Raw genomic sequence first — 22,753 nt, 5'->3', positions numbered from 1 at the left:
ACAAGTCGCCATCTCATCACAGGGCCAACACAGACAACATTCACACTCACATTCACACACTAGGGCCAATTTAGTGTTGCCAATCAACCTATCCCCAGGTGCATGTTTTTGGCGGTGGGAGGAAGCCGGAGTACCCGGAGGGAACCCACGCAGTCACGGGGAGAACATGCAAACTCCACACAGAAAGATCCCGAGCCCGGGATTGAACGCAGGACTTCTCAGGACCTTAGTATTGTGAGGCACATGCACTAACCCCTGTGTACCACCGTGCTGCCCTGTTTAAAAGTTAATTCCTTTATTTGAAGTATAGCTCTAAACCCAGTGAAACATAAAATGTATCTCTTTGTGTGTGTTTGAGCAAAACATAATTGATACAAGTGAGTGTTTGTCAAGTATTTTTATGAGTCTCCGCAACTCAGGGCACGGATACCTTATTAAAGTGTTTTCACGGGAGGCCTCTGCTTCAACACGACACTGAGTTTTCTCTTGCAGAAAGCCATCAGTCATTCAGCCGCTCCTGACAGAAAAGCACAAGTTGTACCCACGACATCATCACCGGTGAACCTACACACAAACACACACATTCACTAATGCACCGTCACAACATGCAACCTGCACCATCATCCTCACTCAGTTAATGACGCGCTTCCCCCTCTTTCATTTTTGTTTACACTCACTGCCCACTTGAGCATTGGTGTGTGTCAATCTTTGTTTAACCTTTGAGCAACCATCGAGGAAACAATTCTCAGTTCATGGGTCCTTGGTGACAATTTCTACGAAACGGCAAACTGTTGCACAACAGTGTGTGCTATGAATAACAGGAAGACAGACACGTTTCCTTCTTACTGTAATGGCCTGTCACTCAATGAGGTCCCCAGCTGCAGCTTGTATAAATGTATCATGCACATGATGTCAGGAGCTGTTCATTACCATTGCCTGACAAAGTTACTATGAGATCACTTTCAGATATTGTGAAGGATTTAGTAACGCGATACACTCACATAAACACTCTATGCTATGTGTGGAGCCCACTAGGGGTAGGTGGGTATTTAGTGGTACGCCAAAGAATCACTTTATCAAATATTCAAACACAGAGTTACTGTTCAAACTGAGTGTAATGTTACAATGGCCAAAAATATTAAATCCACTTGTTAAATAAAACCTCTTCCTTGTTTTTAACAAGTATTTAGGCCTACTACGCTACTGTTTTTTAATGTTGGTCATAAGGTTGTCTTGATACCAATATTTTGGTACTGGTACCGGTACCAAAATGTATTTTGATACTTTTCGATACTTTTCTAAATAAAGAGGAACACAAAAAATGGCATTATTGATTTTATTTTAACAAAAAATCTTAGGGTTCATTAAACATATGTTTATTATTGTGCCCTTAGATAAAATAGTGAACATACTAGACAACTTGTCTTTTAGTAGTAAGTAAGCAAACAAAGGCTCCTAATTTGTCTGCTGACGTATGCAGTAACATATCGTGTCATTTCCCATTCTATTTTTTTCTCAAAATTATAAAAGGACAAGCCGCAAAAAAATATTATTAATATACTTGATAGTTTACTGTTAATATCTGGTTATTTTCCGTTTCAACATGTTCTATCTACACTTCTGTTAAAATGCAATAATCACTTATTCTTCTGTTGTTTGGATACTTTACATTAGTTTTGGATGATAACACAAATTTAGGTATCGATCTGATACCAAGTAGTTACAGGGTCATACATTGGTCATAATTTAAGTTCTCCTGTGTACAGGGACGTATTTCCTGAGTTTATGAGTTTTTCTTTTTGTTATGTCTCCCAAGTAGACAGACTCGTTTGATGGCAGTGCGTCAAAGAAAATAAAAATGAAAGTGAAAAGTGCAGTTGTAGATAGTAGATGCTAGTTTCAATTTAAGGAAGTGCACCCCCTCACTCTGATATAGCTTCCTGCATGCATGGCACGTGTGTGGTCTGGTTTTGTGTGATACAATATATACAATACCAAACAGTATCACTGGATTTTCCCTTTAGGGATTATAATCTGAACATTAAAATAATTTAAATACATTTTAATTTATCAAAATATAAAGGTCTACAAATTTGAGACTGAATATATTTCAGACTTTTTGGCAAGAAGGAATGTAAAATACAAAGCAACCAATGTAAAATAAAGTAAAAAGACAAAATTATAAAAGTGGTTTAATTATACCATTTATGTTCATGTGTATTTTTGTTTTTAATATTTATTATGTGTTTTCTTGCATCTTATACACATTTCCCATTTGCTAATTAATAGTTATTGTTAATTTATATTTACATTTTTATTCAAAATAATCTATGTGGATGGATGGATAATCTATGTGTTCCAAACTGTTTAATTTTTGATTTACTATTGGTACTTGCGTAACCCGCCTGGTCCAGCCTCTGCTTCCGTTCCGCCCGGGGCTCGAACCTGTGTCCTCCTAATGACAGTGCATGCGAGAGCAACCCAGCGCAAGCTGTTAAAGGGCCCCATAATTGCCACTTATTTCATAGTCCTGGACCTAAAAGTGATGTGTTCAGGTATAATTCCCCCTCTAAATAGACTCAGTAGTGATTTTAAGCTTGTTTTCTAACGAGTTTCAGCATATTTTGGTATGCCAACTTTTAGCTCCAAAATGTGGGCGGGCCTGCATCAGCCTGCTGACGTCATTTGATATTGTGTAATAATGGCTCGATCTACTAAATCTTTTGTGTGTATTAAAACACATGCAAACTTTTTATCTGAGGCAAAGCTGATCAACTAAACTTGTGTGCAAAGGATTGCATCTCTTACTGTAGGTGAGCAGAATAAGGAGCGCAATCCATTTAGGGTGTCTGTCTTCATGGATATGCAGAATATATGCTGATTATCAGCCACAATACTGGGAGAAGAAAATGCAAATATAATCATTCAGCATGCACAATGTGATCTATCAAGGCTGAAACTTTTGTGAGGGCGCTATTTTGTTAAATATACATTATATTGCCAAAAGTATTTGGCCACCCATCCAAATGATCAGAATCAGGTGCCCTAATCACTTGGCCCGGCCACAGGTGTATAAGGTCAAGCACCTACATGGAGACTGTTTCTACAAACTTTTGTGAAAGAATGGGCCTCTCTCAGGAGCTCAGTGATTTCCAGCGTGGAACTGTCATAGGATGCCACCTGTGCAACAAATCCAGTCGTGAAATTTCCTCGCTCCTAAATATTCCAAAGTCAACTGTCGGCTTTATTATAAGAACATGGAAGAGTTTGGGAACAACAGCAACTCAGCCACGAAGTGGTAGGCCACGTAAACTGACAGAGAGGGGTGCAAAGAGGTCGCTGACTTTCTGGACAGTCCGTTGCTACAGAGCCTCAAACTTCATGTGACCTTCCAATTAGCCCACGTACATACATCACCAAGTCCAATGCAAAGCGTGGGATGCAGTGGTGTAAAGCACGTCACCACTGGATTCTAGAGCAGTGGAGACGCGTTCTCTAGAGTGATGAATCACGCTTTTCAATCTGTCAATGTGATGGACGAGTCTGGGTTTGGAGGTTGCCAGGAGAACGGTAAATTTCGGACTGCATTGTGCCGAGTGGGAAATTTGGTGGAGGGGGTAATATGGTGTGGGGTTGTTTTTCAGGATTTGGGATTAACTCCTTACTTCCAGTAAAAATATCTTAGAATGCTCCAGGATACCAAAACATTGTGAACAATTCCATGCTCCCAACCTTGTGGGAACAGTTTGGAGCGGTCCCCTTCCTCTTCCAACATGACTGTGCACCAGTGCACAAAGCAAGGTCCATAAAGACATGGATGACAGAGTCTGGTGTGGATGAACTTGACTGGCCTACACAGAGTCCTGACCTGAACCCGATACAACACCTTTGGGATGAATTACAACGGAGACTGAGAGCCAGGCCTTCTCGACCAACATCAGTGTGTGACCTCACCAATGCGCTTTTGGAAGAATGGTCAAAAATTCCTATAAACACACTCCGCAACCTTGTGGACAGCCTTCCCAGAAGAGTTGAAGCTGTAATAGCCGCAAGAGGTGGACCGACATCATATTGAACCCTATGGGTTAGGAATGGAATGGCACCTCAAGTTCATATGTGAGTCAAGGCAGGTGGCCAAATACTTTTGGCAATTTAGTGTATGTGCAAACTGACACAGTTACACACATGGCGGTGAGAAAAAGAGGTGATCGCGCTGCAAAGGCAGACGATGGACAAAGAACCCTACGTCCTACGTGTGTGTGTGGAAACAAATTTGGACTGTGATAAAAATAATAGACACATCGTCAATATAATTGTATCATTTTATAGCTGCTGGATGACTAAAGGCGCTGAATAAAGATTATTGAATTGATGCGTTTTGGTGTCTTCTGGCGGGTTTTTTTAATACCGTTCGTTTTTTCATTTAGGAAATCGATTATTATAATGTATCTCATAAATGAAAAAATGTCTTGTGATAAGCATTACATTGTGTTTGGATCATTGCAGACGCATGAATGCTCTGCCGTGTTGTGATGGTCTACCGCATCCGTGCAGAGCGTCACCGTGCTAAAATCGTGATTCTATATTGTAGAAAAGGTGTCATATATTATAGCTGTGTGCTGCTAGTTGGCGAGCATAAAAACATGAATGCGGAGGGAAATGAGTGTTTCCATGGGCCCATAATGACTGTAGTACATGTAAAATTTCCATTTAAATAGGGAGATCTGCACCAATTTGGCACTTGTTATCTGTTGTACACATAGTCTCAGTAGATCAGGCCCTATGTTATTTGGTAGCATCTTCTGTCACGGATCTGGTGAGCATTGCTTGCAGCGCGACCCCAAGGATGCAGAGATAGCAGGCGGAATACAGGTAAAACTAATTTAATAGTCACAGGAAGCAGGGAACAAACAAAAACAGCACACTCAGCATCAGTCTAGAAAGTACAATGGGTTAGGGTTAGAATCAGAGTGGAATCAGGTGTGCTGACAGGACATGGAACAGAAAGTAAAGGTGCTTCAAAACACAGAAACCAAACAGAAAACACTGACAAAACAAGAGCACCAGGACAGGAAGTGATTCTAAACACAGGAAGTAGAAACTATAAATAACACTGGACAGGAATTAAAACACCAAAACACAGGAAAACCCAAACATGACCGAACTGTCAGTAGCAAGCCTGACATCTTCATCCCATATTTGTGCGTAGAATTTGGAGGAATTATCAAATATGGCTGCCAGATGCATTGCTGCAGGTTGTAGCAATACAGCTAAAGATGGGGTCAGCCTGCATACATTTCCAAATTATGAGAATATGAGAAAAGCATTGACATTTTCAGTCAAATTGACCAATGTAAAATAGGAGAGAGCCAACATGAAGAAGGTAATTTTCAGCGATAATTTTATTTATTTGGATAAAAAATAAAAAATAATTAAGCTATATGCGATCCCGAAAATCAGGAAGGCCCTCAGGGGAGTAAGACATGCGTAAAACGTAGAAAGAAGAGCGGAAAAATTAGAGATGAAGACTGTATGTCGCTAGTATTTTATTTTGTGTCCTCTTCTACTGATGTTTTCATCAAGATGCAAGAGGAAATGTTGAAAGAGCATTAGAAAACCCAGGCTATGGTGTCTGTGGAAGAGGAGACTATTTCATATCTATTTTTTGTTTATAATGTTAACCATATCAGTTTTGAAGTAATGGACCATCACCAGGGCGACAAAAACATGCAATTACAGTAAGTGATGAAAATAACAGTTTTTGTATTCCTTTTGTATTCCAAGTACAGTTAGTTATCTACCGGTTACTCAAAAACTAATTGATATTATGGTTAATGACTGCCAGATTCATTTTCAGGAGCAAACGTGCATTAAGAGAACTTGTTAGTGACATGTTGGTCATGTGGACCCTAGGGATCCTAGGGGAAGGGGTTTTTTTAGGGAATTTTGGAATAATTCACAATCCCTATGTGAAACAAAAACACACATATTTGTAATTGTTTTGTGGATTCTAAATTGTAAAATACAGCTTGTATTAGATGGCTAACAATGTAGACAATGGGAGTCATCTATTGCGCTCATAAAGCCCTCTAAAAACATTCAAAAACTGCTAATAACCAAGTTCTAGCGACATTGTTATTTTAAGCGTTAACACTATTCGGCCTTCGTTACATAAACAATTTTAGCAGCTAACGTTTTAATTTTAATAACTATTATTTATTTTTTTAAACTTATTCATGAACATTAGCAATGTTCCCTCTAATTTTTCATGTGTTTGAGCAAACGCTAAAACTTCCTGGACCACAGGTGAGCAACATCAGACATGCACACTGTGGCCATACTAGCATCACACCTGTCCCAAACCTGACCTAATTACAAGTTATATGTTTGATGATAATAATCACATGACAGCTGTCATTTTCATGAGATTATTTTCTAATATAGGTGATTCGGCCCACAAACAATGAAAATAACAAACACAATCTTGTTTTTCATGAGCTATTAATTAGTATTGTATGTCTGGGTGGAGGTCCTACTTTGGAAATAATGTCTACCCCTTTCAGAGATCACATTTCTTTACCCTTTAAACATTCTCATGTTGCACAATGAGATGTAAGCATGGTATAAAGTGTACATTGCTGTAACTTTCTTTAACTTTTTATTACTATTTATCATTACCTTAATTCAAGAGTATCAATTATGAATTTATGTCTGTGTATTTGTTTTAAAATGCAAACTTTTCCCAAACTGTGAAATAGGTTGATAGTTTCAAATACAGCTGAAAAATATCCACGTCCACAGTCCAGGCTGAAGGTCTAACTTCAAGTTGCCATCCTAATTTCTTTTAAGATGTGCTGACAAACCAAGCTGTCAGAAGGATCTGGGTCACAATGTTGTTGTGTAGTAACGCAACACATCAGTCGAGTCATATGTCAGTTGCTCACGGGCTGTGTGTTTTTGATGGCACTTCTGCCTCATGTGAGCGGTGCAAACAAACGCGTGAGTCACAGTGCAGGTGCTCAGCACGCCTCACTAACATGCTTACTCATTATGTGAAATGACAATCCCACTGATAACCTTAGTTTGCCTTCTGTGACTAATTACGGAATAGCAGCTTAACCTATTGTGACATGGTTCAGGAACATTATGACTTAGCTGGTGATTCACCCAAAAAATGGCTGTTGGACTATCCTTGCGAGAGCAAATTTCCTGTTGTTAGCATACCACCTTAATCTCATTGATAGAAGACAGGATATTGAGTTGAGGTCATTCTGTTTTGAGATGTAAAGGGAAGCAACGCAGATGATTTTGCCTCATGTGAGACATCATTTCATATCATTTGACACATGCTCCATGGCAGCATGGAGTGCACAGGGGGGTGATGACTCACTTGCGATTTCCAAATGTGATGAGCATGGAGCTATGTTGCAATAATTATCTGCAGATGTGAGTGAGATTCAGGAACACTGTTCATGTTCGTGTTCATATTTAACATAAAGTTTGACAGCAGGAATGCCACATTTTAACATATTTACCAGCAAGTTGATCAAAAATATTACAAAAACGTGCTTATTACACTGAAGAGATTTCAAGTTTTTGAAAAAAATCCATTAATGGTTGAAGTTTGCAGTGAAGTAGAACTGCACCAACTTGGATGAGTACTGCAGTGTTTTATGTATGTTAAGGGTGGGCCGATTGATGGAATTTTTTAGTTTATTGATAACAAGGGTAGTAGCAATATCAGATCAATACCAATGTGATGAAAAATAATATTATGAATTTTTTCTTGGTTAATTTTCACGTATGTGTTTATGGTTTAAGTTGATTTTGAACGTGTATACAATCAATCAATATTTACTTATATAGCCCTAAATCACGAGTGTCTCAAAGGACTGCACAAGCCTAAACGATTCCACATCAGGGCAAGACAAAACTCAACCCAACGGGATATCAATGAGAAACCTTAGAGGGGACCGCAGATGTGGGGACCCACCCCGCCCCCGGGTCCACCCTGGGTCCCGACCCTGGACAGCCAACGCTTCATCCGTGGCCACCGAACCACGAAGGAGATGGGAGGCAGAGCAGAAAAGAAACGGCAGATCAACTGGTCTGGTCCGAAGCAGAACCTCCAGGTTCTGTAACAGCTTCTTCCCTCAAGCCGTAAGACTCTTGAACGCATCATAATTAAATTATCCCCTCAACTCCCCCCAAAATGGATTATCTCGCTGGAATAAAAAGGACAATACAACATACATCCATAAATGTGGATGCATGTGGAAAAAGTGCAATATATTTACCTGTACAGTAATCTATTTATTTATTTATATATATTTATATATATTTATTTATTTTATATATATATATTTATATATTATTTATATATATATATTTATTTATATATGCACTTTATTGCTTTTTTTTTTATCCTGCACTACCATGAGTTTATGTAACGAAATTTCGTTCTTATCTGTGCTGTAAAGTTCAAATTTGAATGACAATAAAAAGGAAGTCTAAGTCTAAGTCTAAGTCTAAAAGGGGGGTCTATTTTAAAGGCTAGAGTATACAAATGAGTTTTAAGATGGGACTTAAATGCTTCTACTGATGTAGCATCTCTAACTGTTACCGGGAGGGCATTCCAGAGTGCTGGAGCCCGAATAGAAAACGCTCTATAGCCCGCAGACTTTTTTTGGGCTCTGGGAATCACTAATAAGCCAAAGTTCTTTGACTGCAGATTTCTTGCCGGGACATATGGTACAATACAATCGGCAAGATAAGATGGAGCTAGACCGTGTAGTATTTTATACCTAAGTAGTAAAACCTTAAAGTCACATCTTAAGTGCACAGGAAGCCAGTGCAGGTGAGCCAGTATAGGCGTAATATGATCAAACTTTCTTGTTCCTATCAAAAGTTTAGCAGCCGCATTTTGTACCAACTGTAATCTTTTAGTGCTAGACATAGAGAGACCCGAAAATAATACATTACAGTAATCGAGACGAGACGTAACGAACGCATGAATAATGATCTCAGCGTCGCTAGTGGACAAAATGGAACAAATTTTAGCGATATTACGAAGATGAAAGAAGGCCGTTTTAGTGACACTCTTAATGTGTGACTCAAACGAGAGAGTTGGGTCGAAGATAATACCCAGATTCTTTACCGAGTCGCCTTGTGTAATTGTTTGGTTGTCAAATGTTAAGGTGGTATTAATAAATAGGTGTTGGTGTCTAGCAGCACCGATAATCAGCATTTCCGTTTTCTTAGCGTTGAGTTGCTAAAATTTAGCAGACATCCATTGTTTAATTTCATTAAGACACGCCTCCAGTTGACTACAATCCGGCGTGTTGGTCAGCTTTAGTGGCATGTAGAGTTGAGTGTCATCAGCATAACAGTGAAAGCTAACACCGTATTTGCGTATAATGTCACCTGGCGGCAGCATGTAGATGCTGAAGAGTGCAGGGCCAAGAACCGAACCCTGGGGAACTCCACACGTTACCTTAACATACTCCGAGGTCACATTGTTATGGGAGACACACTGCATCCTGTCAGTAAGATAAGAGTTAAACCAAGACAAGGCTAAGTCTGACATACCAATACGTGTTTTGATACGCTCTAATAAAATATTATGATCGACGGTATCGAAAGCAGCGCTAAGATCAAGAAGCAGCAACATGGATGACGTATCAGAGTCCATCGTTAGCAATAGATCATTAGTCATTTTTGCGAGGGCTGTCTCCGTAGAGTGATTTGCCCTGAAACCAGATTGAAAGAGTTCACAGAGATTGTTAGACGTTAAGTGTTCATTTAGCTGCTGTGCAACAATTTTTTCGAGGATTTTCGAAATAAACGGAAGGTGGGACACAATCACAATATGGTACATCACATTTTTTCAGTTTCTCACGACATGTTGAAAAAGGAGTGAAAAGAATCAGAGCTTATTTAATCATAGCCCTTGTCCATTTCATAGTATCTACTAATACATTTCTTCACTTCCTGTTCTCCATTTATACATAATTTACGCCACAAACAATCATCAATCTCAATAAATAGTAAATAAGGTGAACATCACATGATTAGATGAACAAGATTATATAATTTTTCATTAAAGTTTAACATGTTTTTCAGGATTCTTCGAATTTGTACTTTGTGAACACTTGTAATTTGAACAGTTTTAAACTGGATCATATTAGTACTTTGTCTTGACTTTTTCATTCCATAATGTAATTCCAAGTACTGATATCCTAAATGTTTTAAGTGTTGTACATGCATACAAATTTTTTAAATTAGCTTTTTTCCTAAAGTTATATATCTCCTCTTTTGTTAAGAATAATTGTTGTACTTTCTTGGGTAGCAGGTTATAGTTTTCCTCTGTTTGCAAATGCACTAAATTATAGAATTTCAATACTTTTGGTTCAATAAATAAAGGTTTTGTATGTTCTCTATATGCAATGTATGTGTATTATTGTAACTGACCTTTTTCGTAACACAGTAAGTAAATGAAGTGTACTTTTGTAGTTATCTTCACATATTTCTACACAATAAATCAGATATGGTAACACTAGCGAAAATTAGATTGATTTTTTTGTTTCCCACATACAATTCCTTCATTTTTCAAAGGGCATGAAAACTTTTTTTTTCTTTCTTCAAATCTCAATTATTATTTTTTTAAATATCAAACTGTCATGTTTTATTTTTTTATTTTGACCCAATGAAAGCTTTTTGATCAGACAATGTCAGAAGTTTATATTAGTAAAATCCCTAATTTGAAACTGTGACAAAATTTGATCAAAGGGCTCAAATAAAACACTTTAGCTATTTTTGTTTAGTACCGAATATTTTTAAACAAAAAAAGTGAAAAAAAAATATGAATGCTAAATATTTTACACCCTTCAAAAACTTTGAAGAACATTTACATCGAGCATCCCCGGAAGTTAAAATTAACTTAAAAAAAAAAAAACACCCCAATGTTTTGACTCAAATGAACTTATTTTTTTGCTCAAAACTCAAAAACATAATAAATTGCATTATTATACACGATTAATGCAATACTTTTTTGTGAATAATGCGTTAACTTTGACAGCCCTAATGCATTTCAGTGTTATATTGTTTACAAACTCAGTGAGTATGTTATTGGACACAGGAGTGCCCATTTGGGGGCCAAAAACCAAAGCATTTAAATGAGGGTCAATAGTACTTTTTGTTTTTGTTCACTTAATTTGCACCATTTAATTTATTTAACTCAAATACATGTAATACAATATTAGGGATGTGAATCCTACAACAGCTTAGGATTCTTGTGGTGACGATTTGATTCAGAATCAATATCGATTCAACACGATCTTTTCAAACCGATTTTGGTATATAAATGAGGGTAAAGCTTTTTCAAAACAGGATTCTTAAAAAAATAAAATTAAAAAAAATTATATATATATATATATATATATATATATATATATATATATATATATATATATATATATATATATATATATATATATATATATATATATATATATATATATATATATATATATATATATATATATATATATATATATATATATAATTTTTATTTTCTTTTATTCTATTTTTAACAATTATTTTTAACATTTGAAATTTGTTTTGAATCCGAATAAATGAGAATTGTTATTTGGATGTGAATCGATTTTTTTCCCTCACCCCTATCAAATACAATAACTGTATCATTTTGTTGCGATTGATACATTCTGTATTATAACTGTTGGGTTGTTCTCAAATAAGTTTATTGATACAAAAATGTTTGTGTTTGCCTAAAATATTTTTCCTGTGTTTTACTGGGATGGTACTTATGATAAATCACAACATCATTCAATTATCTTTGAAAATAGTACTTGACACTGGCCCTGTGTTTACAGTATCTGGTTTTAGACCAGTGCAGGTGGCCCTCATTTCGTGCTTACAAATGCATTCCTATAAATGGTTAATATTGTACAAAAAAAACCCCAAAAAAACTACACTTTAACCTCTGTCATGTCTCCTAAGCGCATAACTCAAAATATTATGGGCGGATTTTTATTACACTTTTAAAAAATTTCCAAAATGAGATGAGGAACAACTCGATTAGATTTTAGATACATCACTTTTACTAGGTTACCTTACCCACTAAAACATGTTGGGTATAACCCAACTGCTGGTTTAGAAAAGGACGAACACCTTATTTGAAATTAATCCAACATGTTGGGTTAATTTTTTCACCACAACTTTTGCGCTGAATTATTTAACCAAAACGTTGACTTATGATAACTTAATGTTGGGTTGTTCCCAACCAAACTATTGGGTTGAATTATTAAACCCAAAAGTTGAGTTATTCTAACTCAATGTTGGTTGATTCATAACCCAACTATTGGGTTAGAATTTATTTAACACAAAATCTGAGTTATGCTCACTACAATGTTGGGTTATTCCAAACCCAACTATTAGGTTGCGCAGTTTAGCGCTCCTTGACCCAATAGTTGGTAAAAAAAAAATTATACAATTTACTGATGGCTTGTCCTACTCCTTCCCAACTACTGATCAAAATTATTTTTATTCCATTAAAATATACTCAAAAGCAAGATAAGAGTGACATTTTTTTTTTTTACAAGAATTGCAGTGTATGGTCATAGTAGTCCTATACAGCATGCTCAAATATTTTCATGTACATAAGATGTGTGATTGTAAATAATTTTAATGAGATTAATTCTTAATATAATTCTCTTCAAGAAAAAAGTACCTTTTTAATTAAAAAAGCCTTTTACCCAAAAATGTGTTACTCATTGAAAAACAACCCAAAAATGGTTCATAGTTTTGAAAACCCAGAAATTGAGTTAAAATAATACCCTTATAACCCAAAAAATGGATTGCTCTTCATAAAAATAATTCCAAAATTTAACCCAACACTCGAAACTCATTTTTTAGTGTGTATGTTTACGTTACAAGCTTCAACTTCTGTTTGTGTGTGTTTACGGCACCGCCTCCACCCGCAGAGACAAAGAGTGTTTACTCCGCTTTTTTTATTTCGCTACAGATTCCTTCAACCTTTCAGAAAATGTCCGAAATAGGCCAAGGGACAAGTACAGTGGGTATGGATCTGGATTAGTTTTTGCCTCATCTCGCACTTAAAGAGTGAATGAAGAATGCGTGAAGAATGGCATTTCCTTGACGTGAAGACCTGATTAGTCCGAAAAAGAAAGAGGTGACACAGCTTTATCTGGTCACATATGCTACATGGTGGTTGTTTGAGCACACTGCAGCTAATCCTGGATAAATTTACCAACCCCACTCTTGAGGCAAAAATTGACCCAGACCCACTGTACATTTTGGGGATGATCCGGATCACCGTCTGGATTCAGGACTTTGTTAGTATTGGGAAGTAGAGCCAAGGGAAGTAGGTCTGCACTCTCAAGAGTTCTTTTCTAGTTCTTGAATTTCATTAAATGTATTACAGTATTGTATAGATCCTTCAAGTGTTCTGTGTACATTGTGAGAGTAGTAGGTGTTAATTTAGGTATAAATTCTGACTTACACTACAAATTCAACCACAGTTGTAGGAACGGACCTCGTACAAATGAATGGTGAAGTAAAAAACGACACAGCAGCAGCTTCTCATGATAATAAGAAGCTTGGTCAATGGAACTAAAGAGTTCCATTGACCAAGCTGTTAAGCGGCGTGTAAATAAACAAAAAACATTACACAATAATTGCAGCAAAATTACATTTTTGAAAGAAAAGATGGGAAGATAACATCTGGGAATGGACTGGATAAGATACCTGAGGGCAGTGGAGGACAGAGACGGGTGGAGACAGCTGGTGGCATCATCTTTAAGTGCGCCCCAACCAATTCTGCGAATGTGAAGGGATAAGCTAAAGTGAAATGATCAAAACATACTTTATTTTGATTTTATTCAAAATGGAAAACATTTGTATAATGCTGCTCTTACATACTGATCTACAGCTTGCACTAAAACAGGACCACTACATGTGAGATAATATATAGTACACTTGCTCACAGGCCATTGTTTTGCAGTGCAGCGGATACGCTTCATCATTCTGCCGAGCTCTTTTCAAACACCTCCTTGACATTATGCAAATAAATGTCCTTGTGCCATTGTGTTGCTGCCCAATTCAACTATGAGAAACTGTGAGATGGATACTGTTGTTGCTGGAATGTCTGGCTGCAGCAAAGACATATACAATAATGGATAATGGATATTGGATGTACTGGATGTTGGATTACATTACTGCATTAGAACGCAACATACAACATATTGTATTTCCTATATACGGGGTTGGGCATTGTTTGAATTTTAACGACTTTGGTTTCAATTCCTCGTATAAATTTCGGTTCCTACGATTCTCAATTCCTATTCCTAAATACGCAGGGTCATTATAAAAGTTTGCATGGTTTAAACGAGGGTGGTATTTCTACTGCATTAGGGCCGCTATTTCTTGTTCGTTGGCGGGGGCTATTTCTTCTTCGTTAGCGGCTGCTACTTCTTCTTCGTTGGCTGGGAGTATTTATTTTCTGTTAGCGGCGGCTATTGGCTTCGTTGACGGGGGCTATTTTTCTTCATTGCCGGCCATACTTGCCAACCCTCCCGATTTTCCCGGGAGACTCCCGAATTTCAGTGCCCCTCCCGAAAATCTCCCGAGGCAACCATTCTCCAGAATTTCTCCTGATTTTCACCCGGACAACAATATTGGGGGCGTGCCTTAAGGGCACTGCCTTTACCGCCCTCTACAACCTGTTGTCACGTTCGCTTTTCCTCCATACAAACAGCGTGCCGGCCCAGTCACATAATATATGCGGCTTCTACACACACATAAGTGAATGCAAGGCATACTTGATCAACAGCCATACAGGTCACACTGAGGGTGAAAGTATAAACAACTTTAACACTGTTACAAATATGCGCCACACTGTGAACCCACACCAAACAAGAATGACAAACACCTTTCGGGAGAACATCCGCACCGTAACACAACAGAGCAAATAACCATAACCCCTTGCAGCGCTAACTCTTCCGGGACGCTACTATATATACCCCCCCCTCTCCTCCCCCATCTCCCGAATTCGGAGTTCTCAAGGTTGGCAAGTATGTTGGCGGCGGCTATTTCTTCTTCGTTGGCAGGGGCTATTTCGTCTTCGTTAGCGGCTGCTATGTCTTGTTCGTTAGTGGTGGCTATTTTTTTTTGTTGGCGGGAGTATTTCTTCTTTGTTGGCAGCGGCTATTTCTTCTTCATTGGCGGCTATTCTTTCTTTACTGGTGGAAGCTATTTACTTCCTCGTTGAGGGTGGCTAGTTCTTCTTCGTTGGCGGCTATTTACTTTGTTGGCAGAGGCTATTTTTTCTTCGTTGACAGCAGCTATTTCTTCTTTGAGTCAAAGGTGTGACAAAAGAGGAAGTAATCAATATTGTGAAAAAAATCTAAATCCAAGACATTAACTGATTGTAACGGAATGTATATAGAAATGATAAAAAAGCTTATTGAAGAGATTTCAGAATACATTCAATTCAGCATACATCATTTCAAACAGGCAAATTCCCAGATAAAATGAAAATAACAAAAGTCGTACCAATTTATAAGGCTGGTGACAAACACTAGTTTACAAACTAAATACCTGTTTCTCTACTTCCCCAATTTTCTAAAATTATTGAAAAACTGTTTAACAACAGATTGGACAAATTCATGAAAAAAATGTAAACACTCACAGACAACCAATACGGATAAAGAGCCAAAATCTCAACATCAATGGCATTAATCGAAATAACGGAAGAGATTACCAATGCAATAGATAGCAAAAAATGTGCTGCTGCACTGTTTCTGGATTTAACAAAAGCATTTGACACAATCAATTACAATATCTTAATTAACAAATTAGAAATGTATGGAATCAGAGGGTTGGTCTGGAACTGGGTAAGAAGCTACTTAACAGACAGGAAGCAATATGTGAATATAGGCGAACTCACTTCTACAAAGCTGTAAATATTTTGTGGCGTACCTCAGGGATCAATACTTGGACCAAAATTGTTCAATCTTTATATAAACGACATCTGTAAAGTCACAAAGCACTTAAAGTTAGTATTATTTGCAGCTGATACAGCTGTGTTTTTTTATTCAGGAGATAACACACAAAAGCTAATGCAAATAATAACAGAAGAAATTAACAAATTAAAAAGATGGTTTGACAAAAACAGGCTATTTTTGAATCTCAGTAAAACTAAAATAATGCTATTTGGTAACAGTAGAAGAGAAAGTCAAACACAAATACAAATAGACGGAGTAGACACTGAAAGGGTAAAAGAAAACACATTTTTGGGTGCAATAATATATGATAAAATGAACTGGAAACCTCATGTAAAAAATATACAGCATAAAGTAGCAAAAAACACATCAATAATAAATAAAGCAAAACATGTTCTAGACCAAAAATCACTTCATATTCTTTACTGCTCGCTAGTGTTACCATATCTGAGTTATTGTGTAGAAATATGGGGAAACAACTGCAAATGTGTTCTTCATTCACTAACAGTGTTACAAAAAAGATAAATTAGAATAATACATAATGTTGGATACAGAGAACATACAAACCCTTTATTTATTGAATCACAAATATTGAAATTCAACAACTTGGTGCATTTGCAAACAGCTACAATTATGTACAAAGCAAACTATAACCTGCTACCCAAGAATGTACAACAATTCTTCTCAACAAAAGAGGAGAAATATAACCTTAGAGGAAAATCTAATTGAAAACATTTGTATGCTCGTACACCACTTAAAACCTTTAGCATGTCCGTATGTGGGGTTAAAATATGGAATGTATTAACCAAATAAATGAAACAAAGCACCTATATGATTCAGTTTAAGAGACTTCAAACTACAAGTGTTCACAAAGTACAAAGAAGAACAATTATAATGAACATCTTAAACATTTTTTTTTATGACATAAAGATTATTTATGTATTTAATATTTGTTTACTTATTATGGTATATTATTTATTTATTCACTGTCATGTTACAAACAGAGAACACGGAAATGGGATAAAATTGCTAGGATATGAAATGTGGTAGGATTAAATAAGCTCTGCTTCTTACTACTCCTTTTCGGACGAGCTGTAATTAACAACTGTAAATATGTGATGCATTACATCAGAGGTGTCCAAACTTTTTCCACTGAGGGCCACACACGGAAAAATTAAAGGCCTACTGAAATGAATTTTTTTAATTTAAACGGGAATAGCAGATCCATTCTATGTGTCATACTTGATCTTTTCGCGATATTGCCATATTTTTGCTGAAAGGATTTAGTAGAGAAAATCGACGATAAAGTTCGCAACTTTTGCTCGCTGATAAAACAAGCCTTGCCTGTACCGGAAGTAGCGTGACGTCACAGGAGGTAATATTCCTCACAATTCCTTTGTTTACAATGGAGCGAGAGAGATTCGGAGCGACAAAGCGACGATTACCCCATTAATTTGAGCGAGGATGAAAGATTCGTAGATGAGGAACGTTACTGTGAAGGACTAGAGAGGCAGTGATGGACGTATCTTTTTCGCTCTGACCGTAACTTAGGTACAAGCTGGCTCATTGGATTCCACACTCTCTCCTTTTTCTATTGTGGATCACGGATTTGTATTTTAAACCACCTCGGATACTATATCCTCTTGAAAATGAGAGTCGAGCACGCGAAATGGACATTTAAAGTGACTTTTATCCCCACGACAATACATCAGGGACACACTTAGCTACTGAGCTAACGTGATAGCATCGTTCTCAAATGAAGATAGAAACAAAAGAAATAAACCCCTGACTGGAAGGATAGACAGAAGACCAACAATACTATTAAACCATGTACATGTAACTACACGGTTAAAAATTCTCAGCCTGGTAAGGCTTAACAATGCTGTTGCTAACGACGCTAAGGCTAATTTAGCAACTTAGCAACCGGACCTCACAGAACTAAGATAAAAACATTAGCGCTCCACCTACGCCAGCCAGCCCTCATCTTCCCATCAACAGCCGTGCTCACCTGCGTTCCAGCGATCGACGGCGCGACGAAGGACTTCATCCGTGGGTTTGGCGGCAAGCATCGGCTAAGCGTCTGCTAAGTAAGTAGTCCTTGTTGTGTTGCTGTAAGTATTGTACTTAGCCGCTAATACACCGATCCCACCTACAACGTTCTTCTTTGCAGCCTCCATTGTTCATTAAACAAATTGCAAAAGATTCACCAACACAGATGTCCAGAATCCTGTGGCATTTTGTCGAAGAAAACAAGAGGTTTTTGTATCCGGTCCGATGGGGTCCAACCACTTCCGTGGATTTTGTGACGTCACGCGCATAAATCATATCCAAAGGAGTTTTTCAACCGGAAGTTTAGCGGGAATTTTAAAATTGCGCTTTATAAGTTAACCCGGCCGTATTGGCATGTGTTCCAATGTTAAGATTTCATCATTGATATATAAACTATCAGACTGCGTGGTCGGTAGTAGCGGGTTTCAGTAGGCCTTTAAAGCATGCGGGGGCCATTTTGATATTTTTCAATTTCAAACTGTAACAAAATATATGGATTTGTTTTTTGTTTTTTAACGTTCAGGGCTCTCGGGGACCATAAAGGGTTTAAGCCATTAAAATGTTAAAAACAAGTCAAATTATTATTGTATTTTTTTTATTTAACGCTTACAGTAAATCTCTACAGTATATCAACTTCAGGTTGATGTAAAGTTAAAAAAAACAAAAAGGTTTAATGCCTTTTCTGTCAAAGACAACTTTGTGTTTTATAATAAAACTGAAATATGCAGTATTTCCCCCACTGTCCAAAACATTCCGAAAGCAATGTTTGATGTGAAGTAATTAGAGCCTTAAAAATATCAATAATGCAGGACACCATTGATTTGAATTCATTATTATTTTTGAGTAATCAATGTGAAAAGATAAGTAAAATCCCATTAAATATATTTGGATCCACAAGGTGCCCCACTCATAAGGTGATACATTTTTATTAATTTTTTTTACTTTCAACACTTAAGTTACGAGATCAACTTCAGATATATCTGTCGATTTTAGATTTCAACTATTATTTTGTTTGTTTTTATGCTCTTTTGTCAAAGAAAGGAGCCTTGAATAGGTCAATAATTCATTATAACATTGATTTTTTTTTTGGAGCAATTCCAAAAAAAGAAAAATAAAGATAGACAAAATAAAAATAAACAGCCTGCATGGCAGCTTTGTGTCAACATTGCAACTCATTCCACTTTTTAAAATGTTTTTTAAAATTTTTGCAATAGCATTTCCAGAATGTGTCGCGGGCCGGTAAACAATTAGCTGCGGGCCGCAAATGGCCCCCGGGCCGCACTTTGGACACCCCTGCATTAAATTGTATCGTATGCATGTTCGAAATGAACTGAAACTGAATAGTTAACTAAAATAAACTTGTGCAGTGTTTCCCAAGGACTAAAATGCATCTGTTTGTCTATTTTGCATAATTAGCAATGACGCACAACTCAGTGTTTGAGCTTTTTGGTTTGTGTCACAATAAATGTGTGACATGATCTCATATTTTTAAACCCTAAATATCAACGACACATGAAGTCACTGACTTAATTAAGGGTGTTGGTTTCATTTTGTGCATGCTTGTGTGTCAAACATTAATCATGTTTCCTGGGTTCCATATAAGTGTGCACTCATTTTAAAGATAATGCACACATCATTAGACATTCTGATATATCACTATATTGATGAGCAGATTGTTATAATGGGTGATCAATTCAGCTGTGGTACAGTATGTGCATATGAGTTGTGTTAAGATGCAGAGTTATCATGCCACCTGCTGTATAGAGTTGGAACTACAAGCGACATAGATAGTCCCTTGTAACCTGGTGAACACACCACACCTAAAAAATAAAATGAAAATCTTACTTTGGCGGTGCAAATTTATTTGTGGCGGGCTCACAGAAATGTACATTTCACTCGCTTGCATGGTGAAGAAAAATAGTAGAGGTTCAACACAAATACAAACAGATGTTGTAGAGAGGAAGGTTGGTTCTTCAAGAAAAGTTCTGAATTGTATGTATGAACAGGCTCTATTTAAGAAAGCCTTGAAAGGTGAAATAATGGAAAATTATAAAATATAGCAACGATTACTTTCATCCCATTGATTTTTTTAACTTTGATGTTCCAGGCAATCTAATTTTTAGTCAATGTATAGGATAGGCACATATAAGCCTTGGATTCAGCCTATTTCTTTTTCGGTCATTCTTTTTCTTTTTGTGTGTGTATGTGTGTGATTGTTAATATATATAAACTGTGCTGTTAAATAGATCACACAAAATGGTTGCTTATATGACCGAAATAAACTAATTTCATTCATTCATTATACAAGTATGAGATGAATCAAGCAAAAGTGCATGCAAATGTATTATTTACACATTTCAAACAGTCAGACTGTATTTTATTTAATGTGTCTATCCCTCATGTAAAATATTTAAAATGACAAATATTAAATGACATAAAATGTATGTAGTGCATTATAATGTATATTTATTCTACTATTTTATTTCTGATTCAACACTATTGTAATGATATTTAAAACTAGATGAGGCAATTCCTGAAGGAATTGCGTGTGAATGCTCCAATGCTGAAGTTGAACTGAAATGCTGACAGATCGTAGTATGAATGTAAGAATAGTTTGAATGTTGGAATGGTTTAAATGTTGAAGAGTTGGAATTTCCAGGAAAACCGGAATTAGGTTTGGAACTTGGAAAAGTGTTTGAATGTCCAGGGTTAGTGGAATGTGTTAATGTTGGAATGGTTTGAATGGGTTGAAACATCTGGGAATTGTGCAACTTGGAAAAATGTCTCATTCATTTCAATGGGAACTTCCTGGAAATTTGGGGAAAAGCGGGATTAGGAGCATGACTGTCCTAAATGAGCTGAATTGGTTGGTGTTTGAATTGTTTAAATCGGCCAAGAAATGTTGAAGTAGTAAATGGTATAAATGGTATAAAATCTGGAACTTTTTTGAAAATGGTAAAAAAAAACTTGAATGGTCTGAATGAGTTGAAATGGTTGGTGTTGGAATTTTTCAAATCGGTCGAGAAATGTTGAAGTAGTATCATGTCGAATTGAGAAATGGTATTACGGAATTCCTGGAATTTCAAGAAAAACGGAAATGTTTCCAGTTCAAAAAACAACTTCGTTTTTTCTCCTGATTAAGAGGAATGCTTTGACGGTGAAACGGTTGAAAAATATGGGAGGAGTAGTCGCCAGAAAAAAGGGTGGAGATAGGGAAATAGGGCTTTGGAAAACCAGGAATTCTGGAAAATCCTGGAATTTTTTTGAACTTGGAAAAAGGGTAGTTTGAATTTCCAGAAGGTTAGAATGTGTTGAAGGTGAATCGGTTGAAAAATGTGGAAATGGTGGAAGTTTGAAAAATGGTCAATTAATTTTAAATGGCAAAAACCTGGAATTCTGGGAAATCTGGGAATTGTTGGAATTTGTCAAGGGAAAGCCCGCGATTCCCGAATAGGCAGAACAGTTTGAAGTTGCAACGGTTTGAATCGGATGAAAAATCTGGAAGGTAGAGCGCGCCAAAATCTGAAGAAGAAGAAAAATAAGTTTAATAAATAGATGACTTTTGATGTAGAAAAGCATATGTGTGAATGCTTTGGAGCATTCACACAATAATATAACGATTGGAAAACATTGTACTTTTGGTTCCACGCAACTGTTACACTAAGTAGACAGGAGAGGGCAGCAGAGTCCACCACTCAAGGATCAAGCTTTTGTTCAACAGTAACTGAAGTACCAAACATTGCATTATTTAGAATAATTAACCATAACACCAACGACAATATAATGCATGTAAATGTTACCCAATCTTAATAGATTTAATTTTTTGATAGTTTAAACATCCTTTACTCTGTTTTGTGTTTTTTTAATGAGTGACAGGAAGATCGAATTGTTTGGGGTCACCGTCTAATTTCTGAAGAGAAATCGAGTATGTTCCGGTCAGTGTGGCTCTTATCAACACATTATCAATGTTGGGACTCATGAACTGACCGTATTTAGCGTATTATTAAAAACACAAAACTTAAATATAGTTTTAAAGGGCAATTACCTGAAGAGGAACATAGTACGTACTGGTCAGTACACTTTCGCTCTTTATCGGGAACACTAAAGTCACGTTAGCATGGTGGCTAAAAGGCTAACCGTACAAGTGCATTGAGGAATGAACTGGCAGTGAGTTGTAGTAACAGCATCTGCCTTAATGGCAGCCTATGTGGGAGAGGGTGGCGCTGTTGAGCCATCAAATTAACGTTTGACCAATAAGTGCAATCAGCCAAGTATAACTATAACCTGAAATAAATCACATAATCAACTGAAACGCTGCTGATTCGTATTTGGAGGGCCAAATGGGACAAAATAAAATAGGTAAATACTTAAATACATGTGTCAGTAATTTATCAAAATTGGAAATAAATACAGAAATTAGTTTTTTTGTGGGTTTTTTTTAATGTAAAATTACTTTTCAATATTTAACCATATGATTCATGATTATTTTTTAATTTTATTTCATTCATTCACTATATATATATATATATATATATATATATATATATATATATATATATATATATATATATATATATATATATATATATATATATATATATATATATATATATATATATATATATATATATATATATGTGTCTTAATTAGATTATCCAAAAAAT

General features: G+C 36.5%; 1 long non-coding RNA gene across 1 annotated transcript; it reads right to left on the bottom strand.

Annotated features, from left to right (window-relative positions):
• Positions 1–276: 276 nt before the first annotated feature.
• LOC133664438 (uncharacterized) lies at positions 277–22,247 on the bottom strand. Its single transcript, XR_009828584.1, has 4 exons — positions 22,135–22,247; positions 21,478–21,611; positions 13,786–13,857; positions 277–517 (listed from the first exon to the last, which is right to left on the bottom strand). It is a non-coding gene; the product is annotated as an uncharacterized LOC133664438 (long non-coding RNA).
• Between the last annotated feature and the right edge of the window lie 506 nt (positions 22,248–22,753).

This window comes from Entelurus aequoreus, linkage group LG02 (genome assembly GCF_033978785.1).
Source record: "Entelurus aequoreus isolate RoL-2023_Sb linkage group LG02, RoL_Eaeq_v1.1, whole genome shotgun sequence".
Lineage (NCBI taxonomy): Eukaryota > Metazoa > Chordata > Actinopteri > Syngnathiformes > Syngnathidae > Entelurus > Entelurus aequoreus.
Note: the sequence above shows the minus strand (reverse complement) of the source record. Positions and strands in the feature narration are given on the sequence as shown.